The sequence below is a fragment of the Sminthopsis crassicaudata genome, chromosome 1 (genome assembly GCF_048593235.1).
Source record: "Sminthopsis crassicaudata isolate SCR6 chromosome 1, ASM4859323v1, whole genome shotgun sequence".
In the NCBI taxonomy this organism is placed as follows: Eukaryota; Metazoa; Chordata; class Mammalia; order Dasyuromorphia; family Dasyuridae; genus Sminthopsis; species Sminthopsis crassicaudata.
In genome coordinates, this window is record NC_133617.1 from 400,212,996 (window position 1) to 400,238,026 (window position 25,031).

Sequence of the window (25,031 nt, forward strand, 5' to 3'; positions counted from 1 at the left end):
CAGTGATTGACACTAGTAGAAGATCCTAGGTTTGAAATTGGCACTTCAAGTTGGACTTGAAATACCTGGTCCTCTACCCTTCTTTTCACCCTCAATCTGTAGAAATGGTTTCTAGGATCTTGCCAGGTAAAAGAAGAGCAGTTCTAAGTATATATTTAATACTTTTCTCCCAGAGAGAGATTCCTGTTTGGAAGATGTTGGCATTCAATAAACCAAAAGTAAATAAGATGTGTTACCTTATAAATTCATTCCTGACATTTTAAAGTAAAGTATTGTTCATCCCCTAATAGTATAATGATGATGATGATAATGATAATAATAATAGCTAACATTTGCATATCATTTTAAAGTTTGCAAAGCACTTTGCTACATTATCTCATTTGATCCTCCTTGACAACTCTGGGAGATTATTATATGGTCTTATTTTATTTATACGATATTTATTTTATTTATATGGCATTATTTTTAAAATGAGGAAATGGAGTAAAATTAAGTCACTTTCCCAGGGTCACTCAGTTTCTGAAGAAGGATTTGAACATGGATTTTGCTGAATCAAAATCCATCCCCTATCCACATAACTGCTAGAATTGTGTAAACTTGAGAGAGGACTTAAAATAAACCCCCAATGTTTACATTTGCAACTGCCATTCAATAACAGTAGTTTGATACCTTTTTCCTTTCCTTTGCCCTCAAGGGAATTATATTCTCCCCATCCCACCTATAATTCTTTCCCCTTTCCACAGCTGAAACTAGAAGACTATGTAGCCTCTGCCCTCGCTAGGCTTCCTAGGGAAATGCAGAAGAGATTCTGTTTGGGGGTCAGCAGGGGAGCTGCACAGGCTTTCATAGAATCTCACAAAGATCAAAATTTTGGTAAATTAGAGTCATCCTGGGGTGTGGGACTGAGATGATGAAAGTCAGAAAAGCTCTTTTCAACCTTTAATTTCTCCCTCTGCACTGGTTTTTTCCCTTCTCTGCCTATAAGCATGTTCAAGTTTTTCAGAATCTTAAATTTTTATTTTCTTTTAAAAAGGCTTTAGACCTTACTATTCCCTCAGGCTAGTGTTTCATCTCTTACTTTTCTTCCACAGCTAAACTTTTTAAAAGAAGAATCTGCCTTCATTGCCTCTACTTCCTTACCACCCACATACTCCTCCAAGCCTTGCAGTATGGCTCTCAGCCTTGCAACTCCATGGCAATTGTATTCTCTAAGATTGCTAATGACCTCCTCCTAGTCACCAAAATCCAGTGGTCCTTATTCTCCTAAAACTTTTTGCAGTAGTTGATGCTATTAAATATCCCTATCTTCTTAGAACTCTCACTTCCCTTAGCTTCCGTGCCATTATATACTCCTGGGCATTAGTTGGCCAGCCTCTTCTTCCCTGGCTCCTTACTTTTCACATTTACTAAATAATGACTCCTCTGTCACTGGTCCTCTCCTTTTCTGGCTCTCCACACAATCTCTCTAGGAGTGCTCATTCACTATCACAATTTCGGCTTTCAATTCTATATATATATCAAATCCGTGTCTCTACCCCTGAGTTTTATTCTTTTTATGAGATCATCAGATCATAGGTGTAGAGCTTATGGAGATTTTAGTTACTACATGATTTACATCTCCTCCCAGCCCCCATTTTGCTGACCAGGAAATAGTCTATGAATCAATCAATTAGTCAGCATTTGTTAGGTGCTAAGAGTCAGGTAAGACAGAAGTGAAATAGTTTCTGTTCCCAAGGAGCTTAAAATCTATTAAGGGAGTCATTTTGTGTGTGTATGTATCTATATCTATTTATATATATATATATAGAGAGAGATATAGTTTTATATATATATATATATATATATAATATATGCATATGTTATATACATATATATGTAGTTATATACATATGTAAATATAGGAATGAAAACAACACAATATATGTTTATGCACATGTACAGATATCTATATGCATATAACATACAAATATATAAATAACATATATGTATATATATATATAATTTGCATATATAATAGCACATTTTCTTCAACTATATCTATCTATCTATCTATCTATCTATCTATCTATCTATCTATCTATATCTATATATCTGATTTAGGAAGTTATATGAGAGCTCTCACCTGTGTTTATGACACTACAGTTGTGAGCTAGGGAGAAAAAGAGAGAAAACCCCAGAAGTTTTCCTTTAAAGACCAAGGACTTCTCAAAGATAGATTAATATAGGCCACTAAGGGCTGCTATGTAGCATAGTGGATGGAGCACTACCCTTGGAGCTAGGAAGACTCAAGTTCAAATTCTGTCTCAGGCATTTTAGTAGCTATATAACTATAGGCAACTCATTTTGTCCACTTGACCTTCCTCATCTGTAAATTGGGATTCATTACATACAGCATTGATGAGAATTAGGTAAGAGATACCTAAATGAAATTAGGGTTAATTGAGGTCTAGTGGCAGGTTCAGGGTACAGGGAGTCAAATAGAGCTTCGCTTCAACCCCTTTGGATTCCGTGCAAGGATATGGAGTTAAATGAGGTCTAGTAGCAGCACAAGAGTCCCCTGTAAAGGAATTTACATACCCAAAAACCTAGATTAATAAAAGAAGTTTATTGTGGGGTTTGGAAGTAAGGTTGGAAGGTAGAAGACACCAGGGCCAGGGCTGGCACCTGGTGGGCCAGGACCCTTGACATAGCCAGCGTAAGGATGCCATATTTGGGGCTCCTGCAAAGAGTGGACTCCAGTTTACCTCTTTTATAATGGGGGGGATTTTGGTAATCTTGAATCTGTGGGTGGAGTCCCAGGTTGGCTCCTGGCTAGGTTTCAGCCAGGGTTAGAATTTGAATAAAATTCAATGGGTTTTTAGAAAAGGGACTGTTTGTGCTAGGGGTGGGGGGTTGGGGAAACCTGAGCAGATCATTAGAATGGGGGCTGAGACAGCCCAAGTTAGCTCAGATCTGATGGGGAAGAGCTCCGGATATCTCCCATTGAAATTCATGGGGGCTGGGAATTAGGAAGGAATCTCAACCCACATCAGCATCTTCCAGGATTGTTGTAAAATTCAAATGAGATAATATAAGTAAAATGCTTTGTAAACCTAAAAACATGTTACTTGTTACTTTCCTAAGACTCTGCATTCTGCTTCCTGATCAAATGTGATCCCTGGCTTAGAACTTTGCTCTAGCAATTAAAAAAAAAATCTCTTCAGGCCACTGAATTTTGAAATCCAGACATCAATCTAGTTTGTCTCCTTTACCTTCAGATATGCATCCAAGTCCCAAATCTATTCCACAGTAAGGATTGCTAATGCCTGGGGATTGTGTACCTCAATCCAGCTTTAGCTAGGCTATGACAACAATCTTTAATTCTTCCTTCTTTCTCTCCCTGTTATCACATTAAATCAATTGCTAAGCCCTGTATATATTATTTTTATAGTATCTCTCAAATCCATCCTCTCTTCTCCCAGGGCCAAGTCAGCAGTTTACTTTTATCCAAATACTCTATGCTCTAATCAAACTGGACTACTTGGCTCCTTAAACATGCCATATGCTTTCCTACTTCTGCATATGTACTTATAAGATTCTCTATGCCTGGAATATACATATATGGCTTTACCCTTTTTGCTTGTTGAATTCCTACCTATCCTTTGAAATACAGCTTATGTATCTCCTCCATGTTCTTCCTTGTTAACAATACTCTTCCCCTTGAACTCCATATAACACTTATTTTGCACTGACTTAATGTACAAATCATTTATTATTGTATATCAAATTACTTATGTATGTATACTGAAGCTAAAACCTAGAGGCTTTAAACACATACTGAGAAGACAGGACTCATTGGAAAAGATCATGCTATTGGGAAAGACTGAATACAAAAAGGAAAGAGGACAGCAGAGGTTGAGATGTAGTATCCTGGAGGCAACAATCATAAGTTTGGATAAATTTCAGGAAATGGTGGAGGATAGAAAAGGGCCTGACATGCTATGGTTCATGGGGTCATGAAAAGTCAGAAATGACTGAACAACAGCATATGCATCTCTTTATCTAACTATATATTTTTAATGTTATGGTCTATAAACTCTGTTAATAAATGAATAGCCCTTATTCAACTCTTAAATTATCTCCAATGCCTAATAGAGTGTTTGACACATAGTAGATGCTTAATCAATATTAAATAAATTATCAATTATTAAGAATTTGTTGAGCAATTAATATTTCTTTAGTTATTTAAATCTGATTTTATTTGTATAAAAAGTTTTATATAATTTTGTTCGTATAAATACTGGATTTGTTTTGGTAGTTATACTTGCAGATATTTTATTTAAGCACCTACTATGTGCTGAGCACTGTTTTAGACATTGAGAATACATAGGCAAAAATGAAAAAGTCTCTACCCTCAACGAACTTAACATTCTATAGAAGAGAGTGGAAGAAATAGCTGTTAAATGATTGTGAATGACTCACCCTTTTACCTTATAAAACCCATCTTCTGTCCTGACTATAATATGAAAACTGTTTTATGGAAGATCACTGAGTATATTAACTTGCTGTGTGACTGTGGACAAGTCATTTGCCCTCTCAGGAACGCCTTCCTAAATTGTAAAATGAATGAGTTGGACTAGATGAGGTTGAAGATCTCTTCCAGCACTTACATTATGACTGAAGGACATTGCAATCCATCAGTGGGAACAATGTATATAGATAACAATGTTATATGAATTTTGGACCAGGGATACATGGAAGGCAAATACATATGAATCATATGTGGCCAAGGAATATACACAGAGAGCTACATATCAGGAATCACACACACATAAGGGATATATGTAGCTGAGCACTTATATCCAGGCAACTTAAACCACTAATATTATTATTATCATTTTGGTTTCTGCTGATTTCTGTTGGGTGAATCTTCTCTGCTGAACAGGTCTCTGTTCTGGGTAAGGCAGAGTAATATGGTGGAAAAAATACTGGATTGAAAGTTGAGACCTTAGTTTGAATTCCAGTTCTGTGAAAATTTAGACAAGTCACTTCCTCTTTCTTAGTCTGTTTCCCTATCTGGAAAAGGACTGGGGCGAATTCTCAAGTCCTTTCCAGCTCTAAATCTAGGATGCTTTTATCCTATGGATGCTATATCTCTGAGCATTTCTACTGGTGTATCACTTGCTAAGCTTCTCTCCACTATCATTGTAGGGGCCATCTGATGGCTATCTCAGCCCCTGTCTGCTAAGATGGAATGACTTGAAAACTTTTTCCTGATAAGAAGAGACTGGCATTTCTTTTAGTTCAGTTAATATTATGTTGCCCAACTATAAGCAACTGAACAAAAGCTAGGTTGACTACTTAATTCTGGGCCTATCTGTGTTAAATAGTCTGGTACTGGGTAAAGTCAGTTGTCCCAGAATATTATTTGAAAAAAGGGATATGAATTCCTTGTAATCCTAGTTTAACTCCTTGTGGGGAACCTGTTGAAATCCATTTCAAAGAACTCTGCCAATTCAGAAATCCTATAGGAGACGAGTGGCTATTCTCTCTGACAATGTAGTCTACTTATTGATGCTACCCTGTCCATTACAACTCTTGTCCACATCTTTCTATAAGAGCATCTAGTCTAGAATGAGACTTAGGAAAATTAATTTAACTGAATGTATTTCAGAGTTGGGGCTTTTGAAGATTTATTCCCAAGAACAGTAGGGTTCCTGTGTCAGAAGTCATTGCCTAAATATAGGTTTATTTCTCTTTCCCCAGCCTTCTCTGACAAAAGGTTTCCAGAAGCCAGAAATTCAGAGAAAGAATGTTGGATTAGGAGAAGACCTTAGAACAAAGAATATAGAATGTCACAGCTGGAAAGGCACATAGAATACAAACTATTAAAAGGAACTTTATAAAACAAAGCATAAAATGTTGGAACTCTAAGTACAGAGAAGAAAGAATGTCAGAGTTAGAAGGGAACTTGAATTTCAAACCTTGAACCTAGAATATTAAAATTCAAAGAGACATTAGAGATTATTTAGTTCTTCCAGAAAAATCTCCTTGGGAATACCAGTTTCATGTCTGGTTTTTCCATTAAAGAACATTTTCCCCCTCATAAAGCCAAATATACTTCCTTTGTACCAGAAAGAAAAAGTGCTAAAAATTCAAAATGTAATGAATTTGCACTACTTTCATGATTGCTATTGGCTGGATTGGAAAGGGGATGGAGGAGGGAAGAGGGAGTCAGTATTAATTCCTCTACCTCTGCCTCTCTCCACCTTTTTCTTCGCTCCCTCCCCCAACTCCTGTGTTGTTGAAACTAAACTTGTCTTTTAATGTTTGGACCCTAAAACAAACTGTAAACTGGGACTGAAGCAGCTGACTTGTCCTTTCTTGACCAGACAAAAGCTGTTTAGTCCTTAACCTTTAAAGAAGAGAACATTCTAAGTATAAATATCTCCTTTCAATCATTTGCAAATTACTTTACATTAAATTTCTTTCCTTGCCCAGCAGCACTCTGTCTTTCCTTCACAAATATGTCGACATGCCCACTCTTACACCTTCACACAGTCTCCATAGTAATTCCTTGTTAAAGGTTTTTCACTCTAAGCTGAGGATGGGGGTGGACAAGAACTCAGATGCTCCTATAATCCTCCCCAGTTAAGAGTGAAAATGCCAGGGGAATATTCAATTCAACAACAACAAAAAATTCAACATAGATTTATGGAGGGCCTAGAGAAATTGTAATGGTACTTCACTTTTGGAAATTACTTTAGTTGGGCAAGAATTTTCAAATGCATTTGGTCTAAAGTCAAATGACTTGAACTTAAGGCCCAGTTTTATTACTTACTATTTTCGCTGTTGGACAAGATATTCACCTTTTTCCAACTGAATTTCCTTACCTAAAAATGAGAATAATAAAATTTGCATCCATAGGATGATTCTTTTTTATATATATTTTTTCAACAAACAAAAATCTATTTTCTTTCTCTTTCACCTCTTGGTCCCATATTAGGGACTGAGAAAAGAAAAACAAATCTTTTATAGTAAATAAACAGTCTTGCAAAACAGTTTCTCACATTGGCCACATCCAAAAAAAAAATGCTTTATTTCATATGCTTTGTCCACCACTTCTCAGGCAGTGGATAGCTTGGGTCATTATTAGTTCAGAGGTAGTTCTATGTGAACCATGAAATAATATAAAAATAAGAGCTATTATTGTGATTTGTAATAAATCGTCTCAAGGTTTTTAGAACTGGAAATGACCTTGTGCATGATTTACTGAAATCTAATTCCCTCAGTTTACATATAAGGAAAATGAGAGAAAGTAAATCATGTGGTTAGTGAGTGAGAGATTTGAAAGGAAAACCCTGTTCTTCTCCTGCTAAGTCTAATGTTCTTTCTAGAATACTACATTGACCCTCATTTGCATAATACACATACAATAATAAAAAATGAGCCAGAAGACTTTTGGAGTGTTAGCTCATGACTGAGTCCCTCCTGACCATGCTTCTGACTCCATGGAGTTTCATAAAGTATGATTCAATTGATCTTTCACACTAGAACTTTCTTTAGGGCTTTCTCCCCCTGCCATATATCTTCCCCATTGGTGAGTTTATTTTGGGGCCTCTATTTTCATTCCCTTCCCCGATTTGTTTCTGACTCTGGATTTTGCTACAATGCTCCATGTGGGTATTCCTCATCTCTCTCACTTTTATCTCCTTTTTATGTGTTGTCTATTTCCCATTAGAACTGAGGAAGGCAATGACAAACTACTCTAGTGTCTTTGCCCCAAAACCCACAAATGGGGTCAAAAGGAATTGGACATTACTGAGAAACAATGGAACAAACACCAACCACCATTAGAATTTAGACTACTTGTTTGTATTGGTATTCTCGGCACTTAATTCAGTGCTTGGCACATAATTAGTGCTTAATCAATGCTCAAGGTCATGTCTTGCCTTTCAAACTCTTGAAAAATCCCTAAGATCATAGGACTTTAGATCTCAAAGTAATCTTAAAGATCATCTAGTTCAATGCTTTCATTTTATAAATAGAGTAACAGATCCATAAAGAACACTTGCCCTGAAGATAATATAATAAGTGGCATAGATAGAATTAATTTCCCTAAATGTGCCTGGGTCCTGATGAAGAAGAATGAGAATTGTGACAAGTAGTGGATTTTTGAATAAGAAAACCCAAGCTCAGATTCTGGCCTGTCACTTATTAGTTGTGTGAGAATTTCATTTTTCCTTTTCTGAGCCTCATTTAGCTCATCTGTAAAATGGCAGAAGAATACTTGTGATAGTTGTAGAGTGGTTGTAATCTATTGCTTAGTAGTTTGTACTTGTAATGATGAATTACTTGAAGCTTGGTTTGCTCATGAAGTCATGCTGACTGGCAAGTTATAGTTAAAAAAGCAGTTTATTCAGACAATTATAGAATTACTCATTCAATTTACATTTAAATGCTCTTTTCTTCCTCGCTAACACCCGCCAAACCCAACTTGTACAAATCTAGATTGGCAAGTCCAGAGAGGGTGTCAGTCAGTAGGACTGCTGGTGGGAGCAGTGAAAAAGAGTAGATGGAATTGGAGTGGGTGAAGTTTTCCTTCTTTCTGGGTCTTTCTTTTGAGGCAGAAGAATTGTTTGTCATTTGGAAAATGTGTTTAGGGAAGGGGAAGGGGATAAAGATATTAACATATCTTTGGATTAGTGAATTTACCCCTCTGCCCTAGTGGGCACATGGCCTGAAAAGACTTGGAATCTTTGAATCAGAGAGCTTCCATTCATACTCTGGATCTACCCAGTCAGTAGCTGTTTGACTTTTTAACAAGTTATTCAAACTTTCTGAGACTCAGTTTCTTCATCTATTAATTGGGGAGGCTGTTATGCTTTTGTGTGAGAGATTTGGTAAAGTGTTGATAAGTATGGAAGTAATGACTTTATAAAGGGTTCTTTCTTTCTAAAGATTTTCAACATGGATTATAACTTGTTGAATATATTTCTGCAGAACAATGGAAAGAGGACCCAATATGGAATCAAAGAGTTTCTCTTCCACTTTCAATCTGACTATGGACCTTCTCTGGGTCTCAATTTTCTCATCTGTCAGATGAGAGGATTTGACCAGATGACCAATTATAAGTCTATGATTTCATAAAGCTATTGAGGTCTCTTCCAAGTCTGATTTTGTGAAATTTTTTTTCTATTACTCTTTGATTATCTTGTGATTGTTTCTACCCTAATGTACAGGTAGCTATAGACATAGCAAGGGACATAATAAGGCATACCATGATAAAGATTTTGTGACTGATTCCGATGTGTCTTCAACCCACAATTGTCCAGACTGGAAGAAGTTAGAGCTAAAGAGGACCTTCATTCAGAACCACTTCTGTAGTTCTCACTCCCTTGTGGCTGTGCTGTCGATTTTATGGTGATGCTCATTGACTTAATCCACTAATATCACTAAGATGTTGACATTTCTGGGACATTTTGATGCTTCCCATGGCCATCATCTTTGTTCACTTTTCACCTGGACTATTACAATACCCTTCTAATTGGTTTCCCTGCTTCAAATCTTTTCTCTCTCTAATCCATCCCTTATATAGCCACCAAATAAATATTTATAAAATGAAGGTCTGGTCATGTAACTCCTCTGCTCAAGAAGTTCCCGAGGAGCCCTTTGGCCTCCAGGAAAAATAGAAACTCCTCTATTTGGCAGTAAAAGCCCTTCACAATCTGGTCCCAATCTTTCCAGACTCATACGTTCCTTTCTTTTGAATCTTATATATACCATTCAAACCACCCTAATTTCTGTTGCTTTTAAAGACATTCATCTCTCACCTTCCTGCCTTTGTACAGGCTGTCCTGCATACTTGGATTGCATTCTCTCAACAAATTCCCTTAGCTTCCCTCAACGATCAGTATAAGTGCTTCTTCCTATGAGTTTTCACAAACCTTCCAGCTGCCTCTCTCATGAAATTACTTTGTATTCATTTGCTCATTTGTGTACTGTTTCATTTTTGCCTGTATCTCCAGTGTTTGATACATAGTGGATACTTATAAATGCTTGTTAATTGTCAAAGGAACTAAATATTTGAAATTGGTAGTTTTAATAACCTAGGATGTAAAACACTCAGTTACATTTCCTTGCCTTTGAATAAAGGCAAATTGGGGGTAAGGGACAGTTGTAAATCACTTTAATAATTAGCAGTTTTAAAAGTATTTTCCCATACATTTCTCTTATTTGATCTTCACGACTCTATGAGATAGGGCAGTGGTAGTTGCAAGACCATTTTGTAGGTCAGGAAACTGAGTCTTAGAGAAGTTACAAAAGTTGCCCAATGATGTAGTTAGAAAGTGCTAAAGCCTGGACTCCAATACAGAAACTGGAGTCTCCCACACACTAATTTTGCTTCATGTATTACTGGAGGAGGGAGTGGGAAGGGGATGGGATGTCGGGGCCTCTCTGAGTCAGGGATTATATGTTTCTCCATCTATCCCCCGACCTCCATTAGCTACCTCCAAGGGCCTAAAGGAGTTCCCACTCTCCTTGAGCAACAGAGCTTGGCCAGTGGCCAAAAGCAGCTTTTCTGAAAGAACTATTATTTAGAGGTAAAAAAAAAATCTGTCTTCTGAGAATATTTGGCATGAGACCAGAAGAAACAGAAAAGCCAGTGGCAAACCCAGGTCCAGAGACATTTCTAAGCAGTTCTGTTGAGGTCTCCAATCCAGTTTCCAGGCCAGAGCAGACAATCATCGAATGTTTAAAGGACTCAACCCATATTCACTACCTCCATTGCTAGGGAGTTTATCCAGAGTGCTGTTAGTGATGGGAATGTCCTATTCAAAAGGTATTCAGAAGTAAGATGGAGGGTTGAGAGTGATGGTCATGGGGATGGAAATGGGGATAAGGTAGAATTTAATAGCTTGTAAGGATTAAAATAATTCTCCATTCCAGAAACTGAACTTTTCCTCATCTAGCTCAGAGGTTACAAACCTAACTCCTGAATGATGGATCTTGTTTTCTGCACATTCCCTGGACTTGGTTAGGATCTGCTTTTTTGCTGAATTCTTGCTGAATTCCATTTGGACACCACTATTACTTTAGGCCTCTTCAACTCTTTGACAATTAGTGACTTCCGACCTTAGCTTCCATTTCAGACATCTCTGATTCCTCTGATTCACTGCAAAGATTGAACATATTTACTATGATTCAATCCTTAGTTATCCTTCATAGCCTTATCCAGCTCAAGCTGGCTAAAGTTTCTCCCTGGCTGATGCCTTCTCCTCTGTGAACATCCTCTCCTTGCCCAACCTCATTAGTCAATCAATAAACATTAATAAGTGCTTACTATGTGCCAGGTACAGAACTAAGCCACTGTAAGTCTCATAGGTTGATAGATGGGAATTTAAAGGAATTGTAGAGGTCATTGAGTACAACCTCACATTATAGATGAGGATTGGCCCAGAAATGTTTCACTACTTCCCTGAGTCACACAGCTAATAAGTGATTGAGGTAAATTTTGAAATAACCTTCTTTACTCCAAGTGGACTCTATCCACTATACTACACTTCCTCTCATCTACTCCATGACTCTAGCTTTGGTTACTTGGTTATTCTAGTAAGAACAACAATAAGATCCTCCTTTGGATGGTAGGATAATAGATGTAAAATGGAGAAGGGTTTTCAGAGTGGCTCCCTTTCATTTGGTGAGGAAACAGGGCGAGAGTTTAGATGACTTGTCCAAAATAGAAAGTGGCAGATCTGAGATTTTAATTCAGAACATGTGACTGCTAAAACATGCTCTCATGAGATCATTGACATCTGTACCTTTCTTTATTCTTTCATTGATACCATTTTAATTTAGACCAATTGCCACAGCCTCTTAACTGCCTCTATTTGTTCCATGTTCCACTTCATCATTCAAACAGCTGCCAAAATAATCTTTCTAAGACACAGGTCTCTCCTTGTCACTTCTTCACTTAAGAAACTTCAGTAACTCCCTTCTTCCTATAGGACAGATTACCAATACTTTGGTCAAGCATTTGAGGTCATTCTTAGCATGATTGCCACTAACCTTTCTCACCTTATTTTCTTATTTCATGCAATCTACATTCCATCAGATTGGACTAATAGCAGCTTTCCATTCCAATGTACCTCTGTATAATCACAAAGCCATCTCCCTTTTTCTCTTCTATTCCCTTTGTTCTTATCTCAACCCATTGAAATCCTCAGCTTAGAATATGCATCTACTGTTCTTCCATGAAGATGTCCCCAGTTCTCCTAGCTGAAAACATTTCTGCCTAACTCAAATTTTTCTAAGGGCATTTGCCTCAACCTCCCTCTTGCTCTTAGCACATTCTATCTTGTGTCTTGTGAACACGTTATATTCCCCTTCTCCATTCTCCTCCCATTAGACTTAAAGATCCTTGAAATCTAGTATTTCTTTTTTTTATCATTTTGTTATTAGCATGATGCTGGGTACATTGTAGGTGCTTAATACATGTTCCTTTAATTTAATTAGGACTCTGAGATTCTATTATTCTAGGACCTTACTGATCTAGACTCCTAGGGTCTTTGATGACTTCTAAAATTCATCTTAGTAAACAGTACCTACTGTGTGCCAGTTTGGGCATAGTGAATAGAAACCTGGTCTTGAAGCTCAGTTCAAGTCTTGTCTTTAATGAATACTTGCTGTGTGATCCTTTAACCTCTCAGTGAACTGTGCAACTCTCTAAGATTCTAAGTCTTTCTTTACCTAAGAAGGAAGGAAAGAAGCATTTATTAAGCTCCTACTGTGTGTCAGATGTTGTATTCAGTGCTTTAAAAATATCATTTATTTCTCATAGCAACCTGGGAAGGCAAGTTCTCTTATTACCCCCATTTTACAGTTGAGCAAACTGAGGCATATAGATATTAAATGATTTGTCCAAGGTCACTTAGTTAGAAAGTGACTGAGGCTGGATTTGAACTTGGTTTTCCTGACTCCAGACCCTGTGCTCTATCCACTGATCAGCACCATAGATCCAGAAATCACACATCCATCTCCCATCCCCTACATATCAGACATTATATCAGCTGCTAAGAATACAATGACAAAAACATAACAGTCCAGATCCTCAAGGAGCTTACATTATGTTGTTATTTGTCCCTCATTCTCAAAGAGGACCATGTTGTCAAGGAGGTAAGCCCATGACACTCCAGTGAATTTGATTTCAGTGAGGGAGGGTTGTGCAAAGTCATCTGCCTCAGTTTCCCCTCCAGAGCCATCTAAGTCCAGTGGCCAGATGTAGATCAGGATTACCAGAGACAGCCTTCAAATTAGTTTGATTGAGGCTGCATCCATTTGGTGATTAAGACTAGGTAGCAATTTAGGCAATGACTTTCCTCTTTGGTCTAGTCCAAAAAAATCTAAATGAATGAATGAATGAATCCAGGAGGGGAAGATCTTTAGGGTTTCTGGCCAAAGAAGAACTGACTGCTATTTACATTCAATCTGAGTCAATCAGGAACCTAACAATGGCCAAATGGGGCTTGACCTGGGACCTCTTGGTGGCCAATTAGAGTCAGATTGATTTTGGTCTAGTCCATGTACCTAATTAAGTAAATACAAAGCTTATGCAGTATAATATAATGTCATTTCAAGAGGAAAATACTGCTGCTGGATGATGTGATCCAGAAAGGCCTTGCATAGGATAGTACATGAGTCTGTGCTTTGAAGGGAATGTAGGGAGTCTTTGGGGCCGAGATGTAGTCATAGGAGAACAGCTGGTAACTGTTAGAGGTGCTGAATGAAGTGCTTTATACAGGGAATTGCTAATAGGCCAGTTTTATTGAAATAGTGAATTCAAAAAAGGGAGTAATAAGAAATGTTTGGAAAGGTAGGTGAGCTATAATATTTGGAAGACTTTAAATGCCAGTCCATGTCTGACCAGAAATATACCAATCTACCTACACTGGTTACATTCTTCCTTCACCTCTATTTCCAGCTTTATTTTGGGGGTAGGAAAGTGTAGTGATATCACACTGAAGCTGGTTGGTGTGTGTTTTAGGTCAGGGGCTTAGATTCAATTCTCTTAACTGATAAAGAGAATCAAATTCCCCATCTTGCAACTCCTGAGTAGACCAAAGGATAAACCAGGACAGCCTAGTCCAGAAACCACTTAGGACCCAAATCTAAAGTGTAGACTTCAGAGTTTAGAATTTGGTCCGGAGCTAAGAACCCACTGATCTGAACCTAGAACCAAAGCGCTAGTCAACATTTTCGAGAATAGGGCTAGGGGGAGCGAAGGAGTAAAAGGAGGATCCCATTGGGGTTCATAGGAAGTTCGTGGTTTATTGTTCTCTGAGTCCAGGGCCTTTGCCCCAAATCTTCTTCTGTTTCTCTTAGAAATAATGACTTCAGAATTTATGACCAGAGGAGAACTAGAGATCATTATTGATCACAAAATAGAAGATTTTGATTACATCAAACTAAAAAGTTTCTGTACAAATAATACTAATGCAAACAAGATTAGAAGGGAAGTAACAAATTGGGAAAATATTTTTAAAAACAAAGGTTCTGACAAAGGTCTCATTTCCAAAATATATAGAGAACTGACCCAAATTTATAAGAAACCGAACCATTCTCCAATTGATAAATGGTCAAAGGATATGAACAGACAATTCTCAGAGGAAGAAATTGAAACTATATCCACTCACATGAAAGAGTGTTCCAAATCACTACTGATCAGAGAAATGCAAATTAAGACCACTCTGAGATACCACTACACACCTGTCAGATTGGCTAAGATGACAGGAACAAATAATGACAAATGTTGGAGGGGATGTGGGGAAACTGGGACACTAATACATTGCTGGTGGAGTTGTGAAAGAATCCAGCCATTCTGGAGAGCAATCTGGAATTATGCCCAAAAAGTTATCAAACTGTGCATACCCTTTGACCCAGCAGCGCTACTACTGGGATTATATCCCAAAGAAATACTAAAGAGCGGAAAGAGACATATATGTGCCAAAATGTTTGTGGCAGCTCTTTTTGTTGTAGCTAGAAACTGGAGGATGAATGGATGTCCATCAGTTGGAGAATGGTTGGGTAAATTGTGGTATATGAAGGTTATGGAATATTATTGCTCGGTAAGAAATGACCAGCAGGAGGAATATAGAGAGGCCTGGAGAGACTTAAATCAACTGATGCTGAGTGAAATGAGCAGAACCAGAAGATCACTGTACACTTCAACAACAATGCTGTATGAGGATGTATTCTGATGGAAGTGGAAATCTTCAACATAAAGAAGATCCAACTCACTTCCAGTTGATCAATGATGGACAGAGGTAGCTGCACCCAGAGAAGAAACACTGGGAGGGGAATGAAAATTGTTAGCACTAATATCTGTCTGCCCAGGTTGCATGTACCTTCGGATTCTAATGTTTATTGTGCAACAAGAAAGTGATATTCGCACACATGTATTGTACCTAGACTATATTGTAACACATGTAAAATGTATGGTATTGCCTGTCGTCGGGGGGAGGGAATAGAGGGAGGGGGGGTAAATTGGAAAAATGAATACAAGGGATAATATTATAAAATATATATATATATATATATATATAATAAAAAAAAAAAAAAAAAAAAAAAAAAAAAAAAAAAAGAAATAATGACTTCAGAAAGTACTTTGACTGTGGCTGGAAGGCTAGAAGACATTTTCATAGATTGGGACCCAATGAAGCTGTCCTTGACAGCCCGAGGGAGATATAATCAACTGTATCTCTGCTTAGTAGGAACAGTTATTTATTTGAACCCTCCATCTTCCATTAAACCATATAAGTAACCTGTCTCTCAAAACAACTACTTTCACTCCAGAGCAATGACAATATCTTTGACCTTGAATCAGCAAACTGGATTTTCCAGAGTTCTTTTCCCCTCTTTTTCCCCATCAGACACTCATAAAAATCCCATGTCATGAGCAGGCCAGGAATTAAAGAAGCTCTTTTTTAACATATAGGGAAATTGAGTCATAGAGAGATGGATGAAGTGACATCCACAGACAAATATCTGTTTAGTGTCAAAACTTAGACTGAAACCCCAGGGCTTCTGCCTCCTAATGTAAGGCCATTTCTATAGCACATTGTAAACAAGGAGAGCCATGTCTAGTCAACAATGACTGCTGGGGCCTCCTGATCTATGCATAATCAAATCAACCAGTTCACCCATCCTTCCCCTGCCCTGCCATCTGTGAACAATCAGGCGGCTTCTGACCTAGGGGATGACTCTCCCTGGGTCCCAATAATAAACAGAGCAGAGGGAATTGGGAGAGACATGAGAGGCCCCTTAGTGGCTGTTTCCAGTCTCAAAACAGAAGGCTCACTTGAACCTGAACAGGTCAAATGTGCCCAGTGATCACAGGTCCCAGCTCCCCAGCAAATCTGTTCTGTGCATTGACATTTATTGAGGATGTTTTATTTCATTCTATTCATTAACCATGGGGAGTTGCCATGGCAACTCTTAAAGGCATATGCTGCCCAGGAATAGATAGAAATGGTTATGGTTTTAAGGAATAAACATCACAATAGCATTTAGTTTAGGAACCAGAAACCTGCCTTCTCCCCAATGTTCATGGGCTTCCTTGGCATTCGAAGCTCTTAGTTTCAGCTGTACTACCTTTCCCTTCCTTCCCTTCTTTTCTTTACTTTTTCTCTTCTCTTTCCTCCCTCCTTTTTCTTTTTGTCTTTTCTTCTGTTACTTCTTCCTTCCTTCTTTCCTTTCTTCCTCCCTTCCCTCCTTCCTCTACCCTGTTTTCCTCCCTCTCTGTCTTCTTCCTTTTCCCACTCCTCCTCTCTTCTTCTCTTCTCTTTGTTCTTCCTTTCCCCTCCCTTCCTCTTTCCTTTTTTTTTTTTTTTTTTTTTTTTTTTTGTTCCCTCCCTCCCTCCCTCCTTTTTACCTGGGACTGGGTAATTTTTTTTTTTTTTGCATAGCCATTGGGGTTCACAGGTATCTGTGTATGGAGTTGGAGTTGGTATTTATAGATGTAGAGGTGGGGCATTTATATGTGACTGAATGTGATAGGTCTGAATGTGTGATCAGCTATATGTTTTTAGTGTATATCTGTACAAGGGTGTGTATATGTGTGTATGTAAGGGGTAGGAGAGGAGTTAAAAGGGAAGGGTAGATATGTGTGTGTGAGCTATTGTGAGTTATTGGAGGGATTGTGCATGGGGATTAGTTATGCTTTTATATATGTGCATATATGAAATATGAGATTGTTTAAGGAGGGGAAGGCCATGTTCATGTTGGGCTTAGTGTGCCTCTGTGTGGCCATGGATGTTAGAGACATGAGTGAGAAATGTGAGACTCTATCAATGGACAGTGGGAGAGTATGTGAGTGGAGGTGCTTGTATGTAGTGGTGATGTAGGTGCTTAGGAGTGTGTGGAGATATACTTGAGCTTAGACTGTTCATTGTATATGGAGTTTCTGTGACTCTTCTCTCTGGGTTTTTCTATGTTGCTGATTGCTTTCAATCAGTCTCCTTTCCTAATCCCTTCTTTTCTCTTTTTTAAAGAGTTAGTGCTCTCTCCCATATTTTTGTCCTAAATCTCCACACTACTTCTCTCCACATTCGCTTTTCTGGTAAATTTATCTATTCCATGATTTCATCTGTCACCTTAACTCCAAATTCATATCTCCAGCACTGAATGACCCCAGAGACACCATCTGACACATTGGACATCCCCCCTTCTGTGTTTGGTTAACACTTCAAAGCCAGCATATCCCAAACCTATCCCTTCCATTAACTTCTTCCAATCATCCAGGTTTGTAATCTGAGATTTAACTTTAGCTCTTCCCTCTCCCTTGTCTACCCTCCCTTGTCTACCCCACCTCATCTTCAGGTCCCCTTTTAGATTATTGTAATGATCTCATAACTGTTCTTCCTGCCTAAAATCTCTGTTCTCTAATCTATAATTTATATGCTCCCAGAATTAACTTCCTAATTCACAGATGTCATCATGTCACTCGATCTCTCATAAACCTTTCATGGTTCCCCATTACCTACACAATGAAATATGTACTCCTTTCCCTGATATTTGTAGCCCTCTACAATTGAGCTCCTTTTCATCTTTCCAGCTTTATTTGATATTATTGGCCTTCGAATAATCTGTTTTCCAAACAAATCGGTTTTTCAAACTTCCCTGATACTGTCCTGCCCTTCCTTCTTTTTTTTACATTCTGACTCTGGAATATATATGTGTGTGTGTGTGTGTGTGTGTGTGTGTGTGTGTGTTTTATATAGATATTATATATATATGTATACTTGTTGAAGTTCTTCTATTAATTTTAGTTGCTTCTCAGGTATTACATCCTACCTAATAACCTTCACTTATCATGCCCTTTACTAGAAGTAAACCTTATCTTCTTGTCTCATCTTCTGCTAAACTGTAGTTTTTGGAGGGCAAGGAAGGTGTGATTTTTATCTATTAATTCCCAGTGTCAAGTATAGGGCTTTGTGTTTAGCAGGTAGTTAATAAACATTTAACATTAAATTGAATTGATTGGGTGGACACATGTAAAAGAAAGGCCATTTATTTTTATGAAAGAGATATGTGAATATGTGTATGTGTGTGTATGTGTGTGTGTAAATGTATGTGAAAGTATATGACTTCTTTAGTTCATATGGACTATGGCTGAAAGTATATAGGGTAGATAGATGTATGAATAGTTAAGTGGTTCAGTAATAGGCCTGGAATCAGGAAGAACTGAGTTCAAATATGGCCTTAAACACTTAAACACTTATTGTATGACCCTGAGCAAGTCACTTAAGTCTGTTTTCCTCAGTTTTCTCTGCTAGAGAAGGAAATGGCAAACCACTCTAGTATCTTTACCAATAAAACTCTAAGTGGAGTCACAAAAACTCATATGCAGCTAAAAGACTGAACAATGACAAAAGGTATAGATGTAGGTGGATGTCTGTTTGTATATGTGCTTTGTGTGGAGTACTAATGAATGTACAGGGTGTGAATATGTGAAGAAGACAGAATGTGTATGTGTGTGTGTGTGTGTGTGTGTGTGTGAGAGAGAGAGAGAGAGAGAGAGAGAGAGAGAGAGAGAGAGAGAGAGACAGAGACAGAGAGAGAGAGACAGAGAGAGAAGAGAGAGACAGAGAGAGAAGAGAAACAGAGAGAGAGAGAGAGACAGAGAGACAGAGACAGAGAGAGAGAGAGAGAGAGAGAGAGAGAGAGAGAGAGAGAGAGAGAGAGAGAGAGAGAGAGAGAGAGAGAGAGAGAGAGAGAGAGAGAGAGGGAGAGGAGAGAGAGAGAGAGAGAAAGAGAGAGAGACAGAGACAGAGACAGAGAGACAGAGAGAGAGAGACAGAGAGAGACAGAGAGACAGAGAGAGACAATTTGAATATGTATGGGGTTTAGGTAGAGGATAAGAATGTATATATTTGGATATGTTAGGCATTGGAGAGAACTGACTAGCAGACAGGGAAAGGGAGACAAGACTAGGGACAGGAGCCCCTCCGGGTCTATGTTTTCCTCTTTGTCTTTCTTGGATGGCTCCTGCTTTCTGATTCCATTCTTAATCCCTCTCTCCAGATTTTAGCAGACTCCAGACTTGGGTGTGCCAGGTCCTCAGATTAAAGGTGAGAAAGGGCTTTATAAATCATCAAATCCAACTCCCTTGTTCTACAAATAAGAAGACAAAATCCCAGAGCATCTGGAGTCAGAGGTTCAAATTTTTCTTTTCACTTAATATATAGATGAACTTGCAAGTCACTTCATCTCAAATCACTTGACCTTAATTTCCCAGTCTAAAAATGGGGGTGGGAGGTGGACTAACTTTTCAATGAATCCTTATAGAGCATTGAGCCTGGAGACAAGAAGACCTGAGTTCAAACCTAGTCTCAGACTGATTAAGCCATCAAATCTAATTCTCTTATTTTCTGGATGAAAAACCTAAGGCATGGAGCACCAGCTCTAGCTTTATGAGCCTGGTCAACTCAACCTCTGTTTGCCTCACTTTTCTCAGCTGTAAAATGGGGGAAATAATAACATCATGGAGTTATTGTGAGAATTAAATGAGATAGTATTTGTTTAAAAAAAAAAAACAACAACACAGCATAGAACCTATTGCTGGTCCTATATAAATGCTTCTGCTCTTCTCTTCTAGAGTAAAAAGACACTTTAGAAATGATTGTTAAATCTCTTTATTTTATAAATGAGAAAAACTGTGTCCTAGAGAAAGGAAGTAAAATTTCTCAAGCTCACACAGCTAGGAACTAGTATTAGTAGATGTATCCAAGTCCAGTGCTCTATTTCATACCTTTGTCTAGAGGACTATTTAAAAAACTCCCACTTAATCCCACCACACATCTTGACTTACCCATCCCTCAAGGACCATCTTAAATACCATCTCCTCCATGAAATCTTCACTAATCTTCTCAGATCTGCTTCTTTAATCCTCCCCTCCTAGACTGTAAGTTTCTTGAGGGCAGGGATACTTTATTTTATCTTTGTATTACTCTTAAATTGAAGATATCAGGTGCTCAAGGAATGTATGCTGACTGAATCAATGAATAAAATCTGACCATGTGCTATATATATAAACAACATGAGTGTTTGTATTTATGCATGTATGTACACCCCATGTGTCCACATATATGAATTATATCTTCCGATAATCTTGTGGAGAATGTGATGAAAGAATCATTACTAGGGAAGCCAACTGGCTCACTGGATAGAGTATCAGCTCTGGAATCAGAAAATTTAAGTTCAAATCTGATCTCAGACACTTGACAGTTACTAGCTGTAGGATCCTGGGCAAGTCATTTCATCCTGATTAACTCACACACAAAAAAGAATCATTAACTTTCTTTCATAAATGAGGAAATTGAGGCTGAAAGGGAATTGGCAAATTCCTCTGCAAAGGGAGACATGAACTTGGGGTTTCTGAAAGATTTTAGTCTTTCAGCTGCCAAATCTATTTTCCTGTTACACTGTGCTGTTTAAAGATTTGAGATGATTTAGGCTCCATGGGCATATCTTGAAAGAAGTAGTTATGACATTATATGGAACTGGTGCCATGGCTGACCCTCCTTGATGCCCTCTGGTGGAATCTGCTCCATAGTGAGGCATATCACCATACAATAGGTATGAGAATAAAAACTTGGTCATCTAAGCCCCCCAAAGGCTCTCTCATTCAAGTCTGGTTGGAGAAACTCAACTGGAGTAATTCAACACATGTCTTTTCCTTCTGACTGCTTAGGGTTTGGAACACTACAAGTAACTCTAAAAGTGCCTTTCTGTCTTTCTCCTCCTTCTGACCTCTTGTTTGAACTATCTTAATAGGCTCCTAGACTGGTCTTCCTACTGCTAGTTTTAACTCTCTTGGACCTATCCTTCATATAGTTGGCAAAATCTTTTCTAAATGCACAGATCTGACCATTATTAAAAACCTTTAGTGGCTCCCTATGGTCCAATTCATAAAATACTAACTATGGTTATCCCTGTCACATTGCAATTTCCCCCATCAGGGTCAACACATTGTCGGTCAGCATAATAAAATAAATGGAAATATTTTTGGAAATTTTGCAGAAACTGTATTTAACAAGCAAAGGCTATCAGATGACACAGAAAAAGGTTAGAAATTCAGAAATGCATAAAATATATGTATGATATTGTATAATATCAACATCTTTTATCTTTTAATGCCGAAATAATTCAGATTTCTTCTCTGGTTAAAAGGGAGGCCAACAATTTTTATTCAGATTTTTCCAGATTGGGAGGGGCCTATGCTCCTAATCTCCTCCATTTGGAAGGGATAGATTGGCATTCAGGGCCCTTCACAGTCAAGCTTTAACTTGATTTTTAAAAAGTTTTATTTCACTCTACTCTCCTTCAGATACTCCTGTCAAATTGGACAATGAGCTTTTTCTTGATTATTTGTTTTTCTCCCTATTATTTTTCTACTACTCCCCAGTCCATATCTTACCTCTATTCATATAAGTTATTCCCCATACTTGTAAATACAACCTTGAATGGTACGTGCTATTATTATCCCAATTTTACAGTTAAGGAAACTAAGGCAGACAGAAGTTAGGTGGCTTCCCCAAAATAGTGTCTGAGGTAAGATTTCAATTCAGTTCTTCCTGATTATAGAACTAGTGTTCTCTAATCATTATATTACCTTGCTGTCTGTTATGATAATAACTGTTCTATTCATATTCTTAGGTCCTAGACTAGAGTCTTGCACATATTTGGTGTTTATTAAATGTTCATCTAATTGAATTGAATTCTTCTTCACATATATTACTTTCCTGCTGGACAGTTTCATTCCTGAAATATAGTTATCTTTGTTTCTCTCTTTTACTCACATCACTTGGCTTCCATCTTCCTCTCCAGTCCTATCCAGGCTTCAAGACTCAGTTCAAAACCTATTTCCTTCATGACATCTTCCCTCATCTTCCCAACTCATGATTATCACCTCTCAACAGGGTCTGGATTTTCAATGGGTACCTGGGGTACTAAGGGCCTGACAGGGGAATGCTCCAGTATCTTTGGCCCAGGAAGGTACAGAAGGATAACCAAGGCTTTACTGTGGGTCCAAATTGTTGCAAATCTGTGGGAGGCTGATTACTAAGTGAGGGTGGCTCTCAGGGAGTATCAGTCAGGCCTGACACAGCCCTGCCCAGGACAATAGGGAAGAACTCAGAAGGACATAGCTGCCATTTGTCTTATGACTCAAAGTCATCATCACCTAAATTCTTCAGTGTTTTCTGTGCCTGAGACTGTGGGTCAGTTAGCAGGATAGGCTGGCACAGGTAACTTCTCCAGGGACACACACAGTTCAGGGGAACACAAAAGCAGGCAGAGGGAAAACCCCTAAAGTCACACTACTTTGTTGCACAGAGGCCTCCTCTAGCTCATTATCTCTCTTCTCCCCCAAGACAAATAGCTCTGCAAAAGCAGTAGAATGAGACAGCCTAACACCAACTAGCAAGTCTTTCTCTTCCTGCTTTTTATCTGCTGCCTGCAGACAGCCTCAGAATTAGAGAGAGGTTAGTGCCCTGCTTATGGGTATTGCCCATAGCTTCTGCCTTTCTGCTCCCCAAACTCAGCTGTTCTGGCTTCTTTAATGTGGTAACATGAATCCAAGCTGTTAATGGGGAACCCTTAAGAAATAATACCATGAAAAGGGAAAAGAATGCTACATCACCAAAACCAAGAAATAATAACAACTTATATTTATATAACACTTTGGGTTTTAGCAAGAGTTTCTGAAGAGGACAGTTTTGATCAGCAGGCCAGAAATGAAGATGGGACATATTGGAACACAGAATCTGAGATTTGGGAATGTTAGTCAACAAATCTTTATTAAATGCATACTTTGTGCCAGGCACTGTGCTAAATGCTGAAAATGCAAAGTAAGGCAAAAACAATTCTTAGCTTCAGGGAGCATGAATCCTAATGGGAAAATCAATATGTTAACGGGTACCTATAAAATATATACAGAATAAATGGAAGGTAATCTGAAAGAGGAAGGCACTAGCAGCTAGAAGGAATAGGAAAGACCTCTTGTAAAAGATAGGATTTGAATTGACTCTTGAAAGAAGTCTGGGAAAATCAAGTGGGTTGAACAGTTCGGGCCTGAGAGACCACCTGTGCAAAAGTATAAGAGTGGACAGTGAATCATCACATCACACTGGAGATTCTGCAAGTAGACAAATGTGACTGGAGTGTAATGTGTAAGGGGGTCAGTAAAGTCTAAGACTGACCACTCCAGGGTGGTCATGTTTTGAAGGGCCGGGGCTGCCTTCTTGGCCTTTGTCCTATCCTTTCTAGCTCTGACATTTCTAGAACTTTTCCCTTTGGGACTTCCTTTAGGAAGTAATTGGAGGATTTTTTCTCTCTTTAGTTTGTCTGTTAGTTCATTAGATTGTAAACTCCTTGAGGTCAGGGAATGTCTTTTACCCCTTTTCATATCCCCAGGGTTTAGCACAATGCCCAGTTCCATTAAAGGTGCTCAGCCTAGTGGATATCTGACAAGAAAGATCTCACCTTTAAATTCAGAGCTTAGTAAGACTTAGAATGAAGAGTGAATCAAGTTTCCCATTCTAAGTACTGTTTCTACTATAAGATACAGTTCCTTTAAATTGGCAACTCTGAGTCATCTGAAGAACTGATATGAAGAAAGAAAAGCACTTTCTGTAGAGGACCAAGAATTAGGGAGGGAGGTTTCAAAAGGCAGGGTGGAAATGGTGAAGATTGTCTGGTTCTGGTTCCACAAACAACATTACATTCAGAGCATCCAGCTCCCGCTTTCCATTCCTCCGCTGCCTACCTGAGTGTCTTTGGGGTGGGGGTGAGGGGGTAGGGTCTATGCAGGAATAAAAAAGAGCAAGCGTAGGTGGGTGGAGGAGGATGAGCTTAGAAGGCTTTGGAGGATTTGCCGAACTCCAGAATGTATCTACCACATGTCTGCTTCAAGGTTGCCACCACGCTGGGGAGGCTGTGGGAACACAGGGACATATATATATACCGTGTGTGCTGTAACAGCCCACACTTGCAGAATGCTTTGGCAGCTAATAAATAAATATATGGAAGAAATTGCTGGCCTTCCTTTCAGACACACTTTGAGGAAGGGCCTTTTTCTAAATCCACACTTCAGAGTAATTATGAAAACTCTTGGATATCTCTGTGTCCTCCCTCCAGAACAGATGTAAGAGAATACAGCTTACAGGAGGATGAAAATAATCTCTCCAGTTACTGGGCAAAAGAGATGAAGCCCCAAACTCTTATGGCCCCTAAAGGGAAGGAAAATGCCATCCAGAAAACAATTTTTAGAGTTCTAGCTCCGTCATTAAGCTCTGTTATTAATTACCTGTGGCAATTACTTCCTCTTTCTGGGTCTCAGTTTCTTCTGCTATACATTTGAGCAAAGAAGACCTGCATTCTCTATCTCACAGGATCAAAATCCATTGAGATACTGTATGCGAAAATGCTTACATGACTTCCATAAATGAACAAAAACCCCTTTTGTTACTCACAGTCTGATATTCACTTACAAC

At 38.5% G+C, this 25,031-nt stretch overlaps 1 protein-coding gene across 1 annotated transcript in view; it reads right to left on the reverse strand.

Annotated features, from left to right (window-relative positions):
• CACNG3 (calcium voltage-gated channel auxiliary subunit gamma 3) overlaps positions 1-25,031 on the reverse strand; it is a 124,622-nt gene that overhangs the window by 20,802 nt on the left and 78,789 nt on the right. The gene's annotated exons all lie outside the window — the stretch shown is intronic.